The 9,836-nt window shown below is 40.7% G+C and overlaps 1 non-coding gene across 1 annotated transcript; it reads right to left on the bottom strand.

Annotated features, from left to right (window-relative positions):
* Positions 1 to 574: 574 nt before the first annotated feature.
* LOC148578106 (small nucleolar RNA R71) lies at positions 575 to 682 on the bottom strand. Its single transcript, XR_015903795.1, has one exon. It is a non-coding gene; the product is annotated as a small nucleolar RNA R71 (small nucleolar RNA).
* Positions 683 to 9,836: the final 9,154 nt, after the last annotated feature.

Below are 9,836 nucleotides of genomic sequence, written 5' to 3'. Positions count from 1 at the left end.
GATTCCTCTTCTTTTCTGTTCTCTTCTTTTTCACATGAGCAGGAACAAGGATAAGAACATTCTTGTTGAAGCTGATCCTGAACCTGAAAGGACTCTGAAGAGGAAGCTAAGGGAAGCTAAAGCACAACTCTCTGGAGAAAATCTAACAGAATTTTTCGAAAAAGAAGGAGACATGGCCGAAAACAATAATAATGGTGGAGGTGCAAGGAAGATGCTTGGTGACTTTACTGCACCAAATTCCAACTTACATGGAAAAATCATCTCAATCCCTGCCATTGAAGCAAATAATTTTGAGCTAAAACCTCAATTAGTTTCTCTGATGCAACAGAATTGCAAGTTTCATGGACTTTCATCAGAAGATCCTTTTCAGTTCTTAACTAAATTCTTGCAGATCTGTGATACTGTTAAGACCAATGGGGTTGATCCCGAGGTCTACATGCTTATGCTTTTCCCATTTGCTGTAAGAGACAGAGCTAGAATATGGTTGGACTCTCAACCTAAAGATAGCCTGAACTCTTGGGATAAGCTGGTCACGGCTTTCTTAGCCAAGTTCTTTCCTCCTCAAAAGCTGAGTAAGCTTAGAGTGGATGTTCAAACCTTCAGACAGAAAGAAGGTGAATCCCTCTATGAAGCTTGGGAGAGATACAAGCAACTGACCAAAAAGTGTCCCTCTGACATGCTTTTAGAATGGACCATCCTGGATATATTCTATGATGGTCTGTCTGAATTAGCTAAGATGTCATTGGACCATTCTGCAGGTGGATCAATTCACCTAAAGAAAATGCCTGCAGAAGCTCAGGAACTCATTGACATGGTTGCAAATAACCAGTTCATGTACACTTCTGAAAGGAATCCTGTGAGTAATGGGACGCCTCAGAGGAAGAGAGTTCTAGAAATTGATGCTCTGAATGCCATATTGGCTCAGAACAAAATATCAACTCAGCAAGTCAATATGATTTCTTAGAGTCTGAATGGATTGCAAGCTGCATCAAACAATACTAAAGAGGCATCTTCTGAAGAAGAAGCTTATGATCCTGAGAACCCTGCAATAGCAGAGGTGAATTACATGGGTGAATCCTATGAAAATACCTATAATCCCTCATGGAGAAATCATCCAAATTTCTCATGGAAGGATCAACAAAAGCCTCAACAAGGCTTTAATAATGGTGGAAGAAACAGGTTTAGCAATAGCAAGCCTTTTCCATCATCTACTCAGCAACAGACAGAGAATTCTGAGCAGAATCCATCTAGCTTAGCAAATATAGTCTCTGATCTATCTAAGGCCAGTTTAAGTTTCATGAATGAAATAAGGTCCTCTATTAGAAATTTGGAGGCACAAGTGGGCCAGATGAGTAAAAGAGTCACTGAAACCCTTCCTAGTACTCTCCCAAGCAATACAGAAGAGAATCCAAAAAGAGAGTGCAAGGCCATTACCTTACTTGGTGTGGCCGAACCCAACGAGGAGGAGGAGGACGTGAATCCTAGTGAGGAAGACCTCCTGGGACGTTCACTAACTAATAAGGAGTTTCCCTTTGAGGAACCAAAGGAATCTGAGGCTCATCTAGAGACCATAGAGATTCCATTGAACCTCCTTTTACCTTTCATGAGCTCTGATGACTATTCATCTTCTGAAGAAGATGAAGACATTGCTGAAGAGCAAGTTGCTCAATATTTAGGAGCAATCATGAAGCTAAATGCCAAATTATTTGTTAATGAGACTTGGGAGGATGAACCTCCATTGCTCATCAAGGAACTAAATGCCTTGGTTCAGCAAACTCTACCTCAAAAGAAACAGGATCCTGGTAAATTCCTAATTCCCTGTAACATAGGCACCATGACCTTTGAGAAGGCTCTGTGTGACCTGGGGTCAGGCATAAACTTAATGCCACTCTCAATAATGGAGAAACTAAGAATCTTTGAGGTACAGGCTGCCAAATTCTCATTAGAGATGGCAGACAAATCCATGAAACAGGCTTATGGACTCATAGAGGACATGTTAGTAAAGGTTGAAGACCTTTACATCCCTGTTGATTTCATAATCCTAGACACTGGGAAGGATGAGGATGAATCCATCATCCTTGGAAGACCCTTCCTAGCCACAGCAAAAGCTGTGATTGATGTAGACAGAGGAGAGTTGGTCCTTCAACTGAATGAGGACAACCTGGTGTTTAAAACTCAAGGATCTCCTTCGGTAACCATGGAGAGAAAGCATGAAAAGCTTCTTTCACTGCAGAGTCAACCAAAGCCCCCACAGTCAAACTCTAAGTTTGGTGTTGGGAGGCCATAACCAAACTCTAAGTTTGGTGTTGAACCCCCATATTCAAACTCTAAGTTTGGTGTTGGGAGGTCTCGACAATGCTCTGAACATCTGTGAAGCTCCATGAGAGCTTACTGTCAAGCTAGTGACTTTAAAGAAGCGCTTGCTGGGAGGCAACCCAATGTTATTTAATTATATTTATTTATTTTCTATTGTTATTTTATTTTTTTAGGTTGATGATCATGTGGAGTCATAAAAACTACTGAAAAATTGAAAACAGAATGAAAAACAGCATAAAAAAAAAAGCACACCCTGGAGGAAGAGCATTCTGGCATTTAAACGCCAGAAACAAGCATCTGTCTGGCGTTTAACGCTAGAACCAAGCACCAAGCTGGCGTTTAATGCTAGAAACAAGCATCAACCTGGCGTTAAACGCCAGAAACAGGCTACATTTGGCCGTTTAACGCCAAAAACAGGCAGCAGTCTGGCGTTAAACGCTAGGATTACACTGCAAGGGCGTTTACACACCTAATAGGAGCAGGGATGATACATCCTTGACCCCTCTGGATCTGTAGACCCCACAGTATCCCCACCTACCCCACCTCTTCTTCTCTTCTCTTCACACCTTTTCATAACACTCTTCCCCAAATATCCTTCACCAATCACCTCCATACCTCTCCCCCAAATGCCCTTAACCACTCACATCCATCCACTCTTCCCCATAAACCCCACCTACCTCCAAAATTCAAATTCTTTTCCCTCCCAAACCCAACCCTAATGGCCGAAACCTACCCTCCACCCCACCCCTATATAAACCCCTCAACACTACTCCATTTTCACACATTACAACCATCACTTCTCCCCCTTGGCCGAATACACTTTCTCCCTCCATCACCTCCATTTTCTTCTTTTTCTACTACTTTCTTTCTTCTTTTGCTCGGGGACGAGCAAACCTTTTAAGTTTGGTGTGGTAAAAGCATTGCTTTTTGTTTTTTCATAACCATTAATGGCATCTAAGGCCAGAGAAACCTCAAGAAAGAGGAAAGGGAAGGCAATTGCTTCCACTTATGAGTCATAGAAGATGGAGAGATTCATCTCTAAGGTCCATCAAGACCACTTCTATGAAGTTATGGCCAAGAAAAAGGTGATCCCTGAGGTCCCTTTTAAGCTCAAAAAGAGCGAATATCCGAAGATCCGACAAGAGATTAGAAGAAGAGGATGGGAAGTTCTCGCTAATCATATTCAACAAGTCAGGATCTTAATGGTTCAAGAATTCTATGCAAACACATGGATCACTAGGAACCATGATCAAAGTGTGAACCCGAATCTAAAGAATTGGCTTACCATGGTTCGGGGAAAATACTTAGATTTCAGTCCGGAAAATGTAAGGTTGGTGTTCAACTTGCCAATGATGCAAGAAAACGCACGCCCCTACACTAGAAGGGTCAACTTTGATCAAAGGTTGGACCAAGTCCTCATGGACATATGTGTGGAAGGAGCTCAATGAAAAGTTGATTCAAGAGGCAAGCCGGTTCAATTGAGAAGACCGGACCTTAAGCCTGTAGCTAGAGGATGGTTGGAGTTTATCCAATGCTCAATTATTCCTACTAGCAATCGGTCTGAAGTTACTGTAGACCGGGCCATCATGATCCATAGTATCATGATTGGGGAGGAAGTGGAAGTTCATGAGATTATACCTCAAGAACTCTACAAGGTGACTAACAAGTCCTCCACTTTGGCAAGGTTAGCCTTTCCTCACCTCATTTGCCACCTCTACAATTTGGCTGGAATTGACATAGAGGGAGATATCCTCATTGATGAGGACAAGCCCATCACTAAGAAAAGGATGGAGCAAACAAGAGATCATGGACCTCAACAAGAGCATGAGGAAATTCCTCACCATGAAATCCCTGAGATGCCTCAGGGGATGCGCTTTCCTCCACAAAACTATTGGGAGCAAATCAACACCTCCCTAGGAGAATTAAGTTCCAACATGGGACAACTAAGGATGGAGCACCAAGAGCACTTCATCATCCTCCATGAGATTAGAGAATATCAAAGAGCTATGAGGGAGGAGCAACAAAGACAAGGAAGAGACATAGAGGAGCTCAAGAACACCATTGGTTCTTCAAGAGGAAGAAGACGCCACCCTCACTAAGGTGGACCTGTTCCTTAATCTCCTTGTTCTTATTTTTCTATTTTTCGTTTACTATGCTTTATGTTTATGTTTATGTTTGTGTCTTTATTACATGATCATTAGTGTTTAAGTGTCTATGTCTTAAAGCTATGAATGTCCTATGAGTCCATCACCTCTCTTAAATGAAAACTGTTCTAAAAACAAAAGAACAAGAAGTACATGATTTCGAATTCATCCGTGAAATTAGTTTAATTATTTTGATGTGGTGACAATACTTTTTGTTTTATGAATGAATTCTTGAACAGTGCATATGTCTTTTGAATTTTTTGTTGATGAATGTTAAAATTGTTGGCTCTTGAAGAATGATGAAAAAGGAGAAATGTTATTTGATAATCTGAAAAATCATAAAAATGATTCTTGAAGCAAGAAAAAGCAGTGAATACAAAAGCTTGCGAAAAAAAATGGCGAAAAAAAAAGAAGAAAGAAAAAGAAAAAGCAAGCAGAAAAAGCCAAAAGCTCTTAAACCAAAAAGCAAGAGCAAAAAGCCAGTAACCCTTTAAACCAAAAGGCAAGGGTAATAAAAAGGATCCAAGGCTTTGAGCATCAATGGATAGGAGGGCCTAAAGGAATAAAATCCTGGCCTAAGCGACTAAACCAAGCTGTCCCTAACCATGTGCTTGTGGCGTGAAGGTGTCAAGCCAAAAGCTTGAGACTGAGCGGTTAAAGTCGAGGTCCAAAGCAAAAAAAGAGTGTGCTTAAGAACCCTGGACACCTCTAATTGGGGACTTTAGCAAAGCTGAGTCACAATCTGAAAAGGTTCACCCAGTTGTGTATGTGGCATTTATGTATCCGGTGGTAATACTGGAAAACAAAGTGCTTAGGGCCACGACCAAGACTCATAAAGTAGCTGTGTTTAAGAATCAACATACTGAACTAAGAGAATCAATAACACTATCTGAATTCTAACTTCCTATAGATGCCAATCATTCTAAACTTCAATGGATAAAGTGAGACGCCAAAAATATTCAAGAGGCAAAAAACTACTACTCCGGCTCATCTAGTTGGAGCTAAGTTTCATTGATATTTTGGAATTTATAGTATATTCTCTTCTTTTTATCCTATTTGATTTTCAGTTGCTTGGGGACAAGCAACAATTTAAGTTTGGTGTTGTGATGAGCGGATAATTTATATGCTTTTTGGCATTGTTTTTACATAGTTTTTAGTATGATTTAGTTAGTTTTTAATATATTTTTATTAGTTTTTAAATAAAAATCATATTTCTGGACTTTACTATGAGTTTTTGTGTTTTTCTGTGATTTCAGGTATTTTCTAGCTGAAATTGAGGGATTTGAGCAAAAATCAGATTCAGAGGCTGAAGAAGGACTGTAAATGCTGTTGGATTCTGACCTCCCTGCACTCAAAGTAGATTTTCTGGAGCTACGAGAGTCCAAATGGCACGCTCTTAATTGAGTTGGAAAGTAGACATCCAGGACTTTCCAGTAATATATAATAGTCCATACTTTGTCCGAGTTTTGATGATGTAAACTGGCGTTCAAACGCCAACTTCCTGCGCTATTCTGGAGTTAAACGCCAGAAACAGGCTGCAAATCAGAGTTAAACGCCAGAAACAGGCTACAACCTGGCGTTTAACTCCAAAAAGAGTCTCTACACATGAAAGCTCAATGCTCAGCCCAAGCACACACCAAATGGGCCCAGAAGTGGATTTCTGCATCATTTACTTATCTTTGTAAACCCTAGTAATTACTTTAGTATAAATAGGACTTTTTACTATTGTATTAGAGGTCTTGGTTATTCTGGTTCCCTTTCTGGGGCCGAAGCCAATGAACACTATTTTCACTTATGTATTTTCAACGGTGGAGTTTCTGCACCCCATAGATTAAGGTGTGGAGCTCTGCTGTTCCTCATGAATTAATGTAAAGTACTATCGTTTTCCTATTCAATTCAAGCTTATTCCTATTCTAAGATATTTGCTTGTACTTCAACATGATGAATGTGATGATCCGTGACACTCATCACTATTCTCAACCTATTAACGCGTGCCTGACAACCACTTCCGTTCTACCTTAGATGGAGCATTTATCTCTTGGACTCCTGGTTCAGATTAGAGTCTTCGTGGTATAAGCTAGAATTATTGGCGGCCATTCTTGAGATCCGGAAAGTCTAAACCTTGTCTGTGGTATTCTGAGTAGGATCTGGGAAGGGATGACTATGACGAGCTTCAAAGTCACGAGTGCTGGGCGTAGTGACAGACGCAAAATGATCAATGGATCCTATTCCAACATGAGTGAGAACCGACAGATGATTAGCCGTGCGGTGACAGTGCATTTGGACCATTTTCACTGAGAGGACGGGAAGTAGCCATTGACAACGGTGATGCCCAACATACAGCTTGCCATGGAAAGGAGTAGGAATGATTGAATGAAGACAGCAGGAAAGCAGAGGTTCAGAAGGAACAAAAGCATCTCTATACGCTTATCTGAAACTCTCACCAATGAATTGTATAAGTATCTCTGTTCTATTTTATATTTTAATTATATTTTAATTATCAATTCACCATAACCATTTAAATCCGCCTGACTGAGATTTACAAGGTGACCATAGCTTACTTCACGCCGACAATCTCCGTGGGATCGACCCTTACTCACGTAAGGTTTATTACTTTGGCGACCCAGTGCACTTGCTGGTTAGTTGTGCGAAGTTGTGACAAAGAACTAAAATTATGAACGTGCGCATAAAGTTTTTAGCGCCGTTACCAAGGAATGAACGATCATGATTTCGTGCACCAGTGTGGAAGTGTTGTCAAGATTGGAATCCACCTCTTGTTCAACTTCGCATAGGTCTTCAACCACTTCTTCTTCTTTAACAATCTCCATCCCTTCTACTTGTTGCAAAACACACTACATCTTCTTGTTCTCAAGTTGAGATTCTAAGATCTTCTTCATGCTCCGCTCTTCGGTTGATGCTCCACATTCATCCGTGGAAATGCTTTGTTTGTTGCATGAGTCTCATGAGTCCAAGTTGGCTTTAATTTTGGCAAGGTTATCCATGATAGTTTCATGCCACTTTTGGGCTTTCTCTTGCTTCTTTTGAACCAATATTGCTCTAAGCCGATCCATCACTTTCATGAGACGATCCCTTGGCTCTTGTTCTACTTGGCTAATATAGGTAGGATCATATTGGTCTTGGATTGATAGATATGGATATTATTCTATGGAGCATTGTAGTGGAAGGGAGAATTCATTGTGTGGTTGAAAATTCTCATATATGGGAGGTGGTTCATCTTGGTAATGGTATAGAGGTGGTGGTTCTTGAGAGTATTAGTGTTAGAATTATGGTGGCTCTAAGTATGGCTCATAAGGTTATTGGTATGATGGGTATGGATGAGGATCATATGAAGGTGTTTGGTGGTATGGTGCTTGTGAGTATGGTGGTTGAGGGCTATATTGAGGAGGAAGTTCATAGGTATATGGTAGTGGTTGTTGATAATCACAAGGAGATCCACCATAACTATTGTCTTGGTATGCATCAAGGGGTGGTTCATGCTCATAATACATTGGTAGAGGTTGTTGCCATGAAGATTGATTATATGCTTGAGGCTCCTCTCACCTTTGATTGTTCCATCCTTGATGTATGCTCTTATTGTAATTCCCATCTCCTATAACATAGTTAGAACCGAACTCATAGCCAAAAGGGTGAGAATTCATAGTAGAAAAGGGAAAACAAAAATAAAAGCTAACAAGAGACAAAGAAAATAAACTCCTAAACCAAAACTAGCAAACAAATAAAAAGCAAACTATTCACAATATTCACATATGAACAATAACCAATAACAAGCACACATTGCAATTCCCCGGCAACGGTGCCAAAAACTTGATGAAGGATAAATGTCGGTCTAGAAATTTTCACTAAAATAATTTCGTTGCAAGTATAGATCTGTTCCGAGGGTTACCTGAAACTGTAGGTCGATCTCGGATGAGATCTTCCGTACTGGTCGGAGATGACATGTCCGGCTGGCTGGTGGCGGCCGGAGCTGTTGTGTCCGACTTGTTGAACTGGCTGCACTTTTGATCCTTGGTCACCGGAGGGTGGGGGGTACCTGCAAGAGACTCCGATGCTTAAGTTAGCACGAGTATTAAGCATGTTTATTGTAGAATCAGAGTATGAGTTATACCTGGGTGCTCCAGTGTATTTATAGTGGTTGTAGAGTGACCTTTCTAGATAAGATAAGTTAGTTATCTTATCTTATCTTTATCTTTGAGTTGTGGTCAGCTTATCTTCAAGGGAACCGCCCTTATCTCTATAGGCTTGGACTGCCTTTGGATTTGGGTCGTGTTCCTCTATTTGGGCCCTTTACTGGGCTTTTCTGTCGATTTGACCGACTTCTTTTGAGAAGAGGTCGGATAGCCTGACCTGAAGAGGTCGGTCGCTTTATTGCTGATCATCCCGGATCGGATAGCTCGAACCAGGGTGTGAACAGTGCCCCTGCTCGAGCTCGGTCTTCTGCTTTGAGGTCGAGTCCTTGACTTCGATCTTTCTCTAGTGAAGTTGAACTCGAGCATTTTGTCGATTCCTTTCTTTGTAGAACCTTTTTGAATGTGGAACGCTTTCCTCTAAGAGCGCGCGTTTTTATATCAGTGCTTTGGCTTTGGGAATATGCGAAGCTTTAAATACCTTCATTAATTGGTTTTGTTTGCCCGTTTCTTTGGCTTTTATTTTTGAAATTCACGATCAAAAAATGGTTTCTCTTCTTCGTCTTTCTTCATAACTTCTCCCTTCACTCTCTCACTTTCTGTTTTCTCCTGCATTTTGCCTCAGCATCATTTGGCGATTCTCTGGGTGATTCCATCTTTCCATCTTCAATCTCCTTTGAAGCTTCTTTCTTTGTTCAGGTTGGTTTTTCTTCCTTTCTCACGTCATTTTCCTATCTGGTTTTGAGAAAGTTTTGATTTTGTTTGGAGAAAGTTTGAATCTTTCTGCTTTTGTTGTGCCTGATTGCTGTTGTAATGTGTGTTCTGGGAGTTTCTTCGCCCTTTTGCATGAACCTTTTTGTCTTTCCTGTTGCTTGATGTTCTTAAGGCTTTTGCATGTTATCACCGTTTCTTTTTGTGCCTTTGATGATGATTTTGTTTGATTCTGATAAAAGGTTGTGCCTTTGACGATTTTCGCTTGGCGTGTTTGATGTTGTCGATGCTTTTTGCTGATAGACTGTAAAAAGATAGTGGCTTTGTTGACTTTTTGTATTTGAGAGATGCCGGGACGTAAGCTGTAGATTTTTCCTGAATCCTTGCTTTGTTACTGGTTCCAAAGGATGCCCCAGGGCTTTGGTTTGAGTCTTGGGGTTTCCCTTTTTTGTTTGTTCTTCTGTATCATATTAGTCGAGTTGTTTTGCCCCTCGTCCGAGATGTTTTTTAGTAATCCAAT

This window comes from Arachis ipaensis, chromosome B1 (genome assembly GCF_059453495.1).
Source record: "Arachis ipaensis isolate K30076 ecotype BB chromosome B1, ASM5945349v1, whole genome shotgun sequence".
NCBI classification, from domain to species: domain Eukaryota; kingdom Viridiplantae; phylum Streptophyta; class Magnoliopsida; order Fabales; family Fabaceae; genus Arachis; species Arachis ipaensis.
Note: the sequence above shows the minus strand (reverse complement) of the source record. Positions and strands in the feature narration are given on the sequence as shown.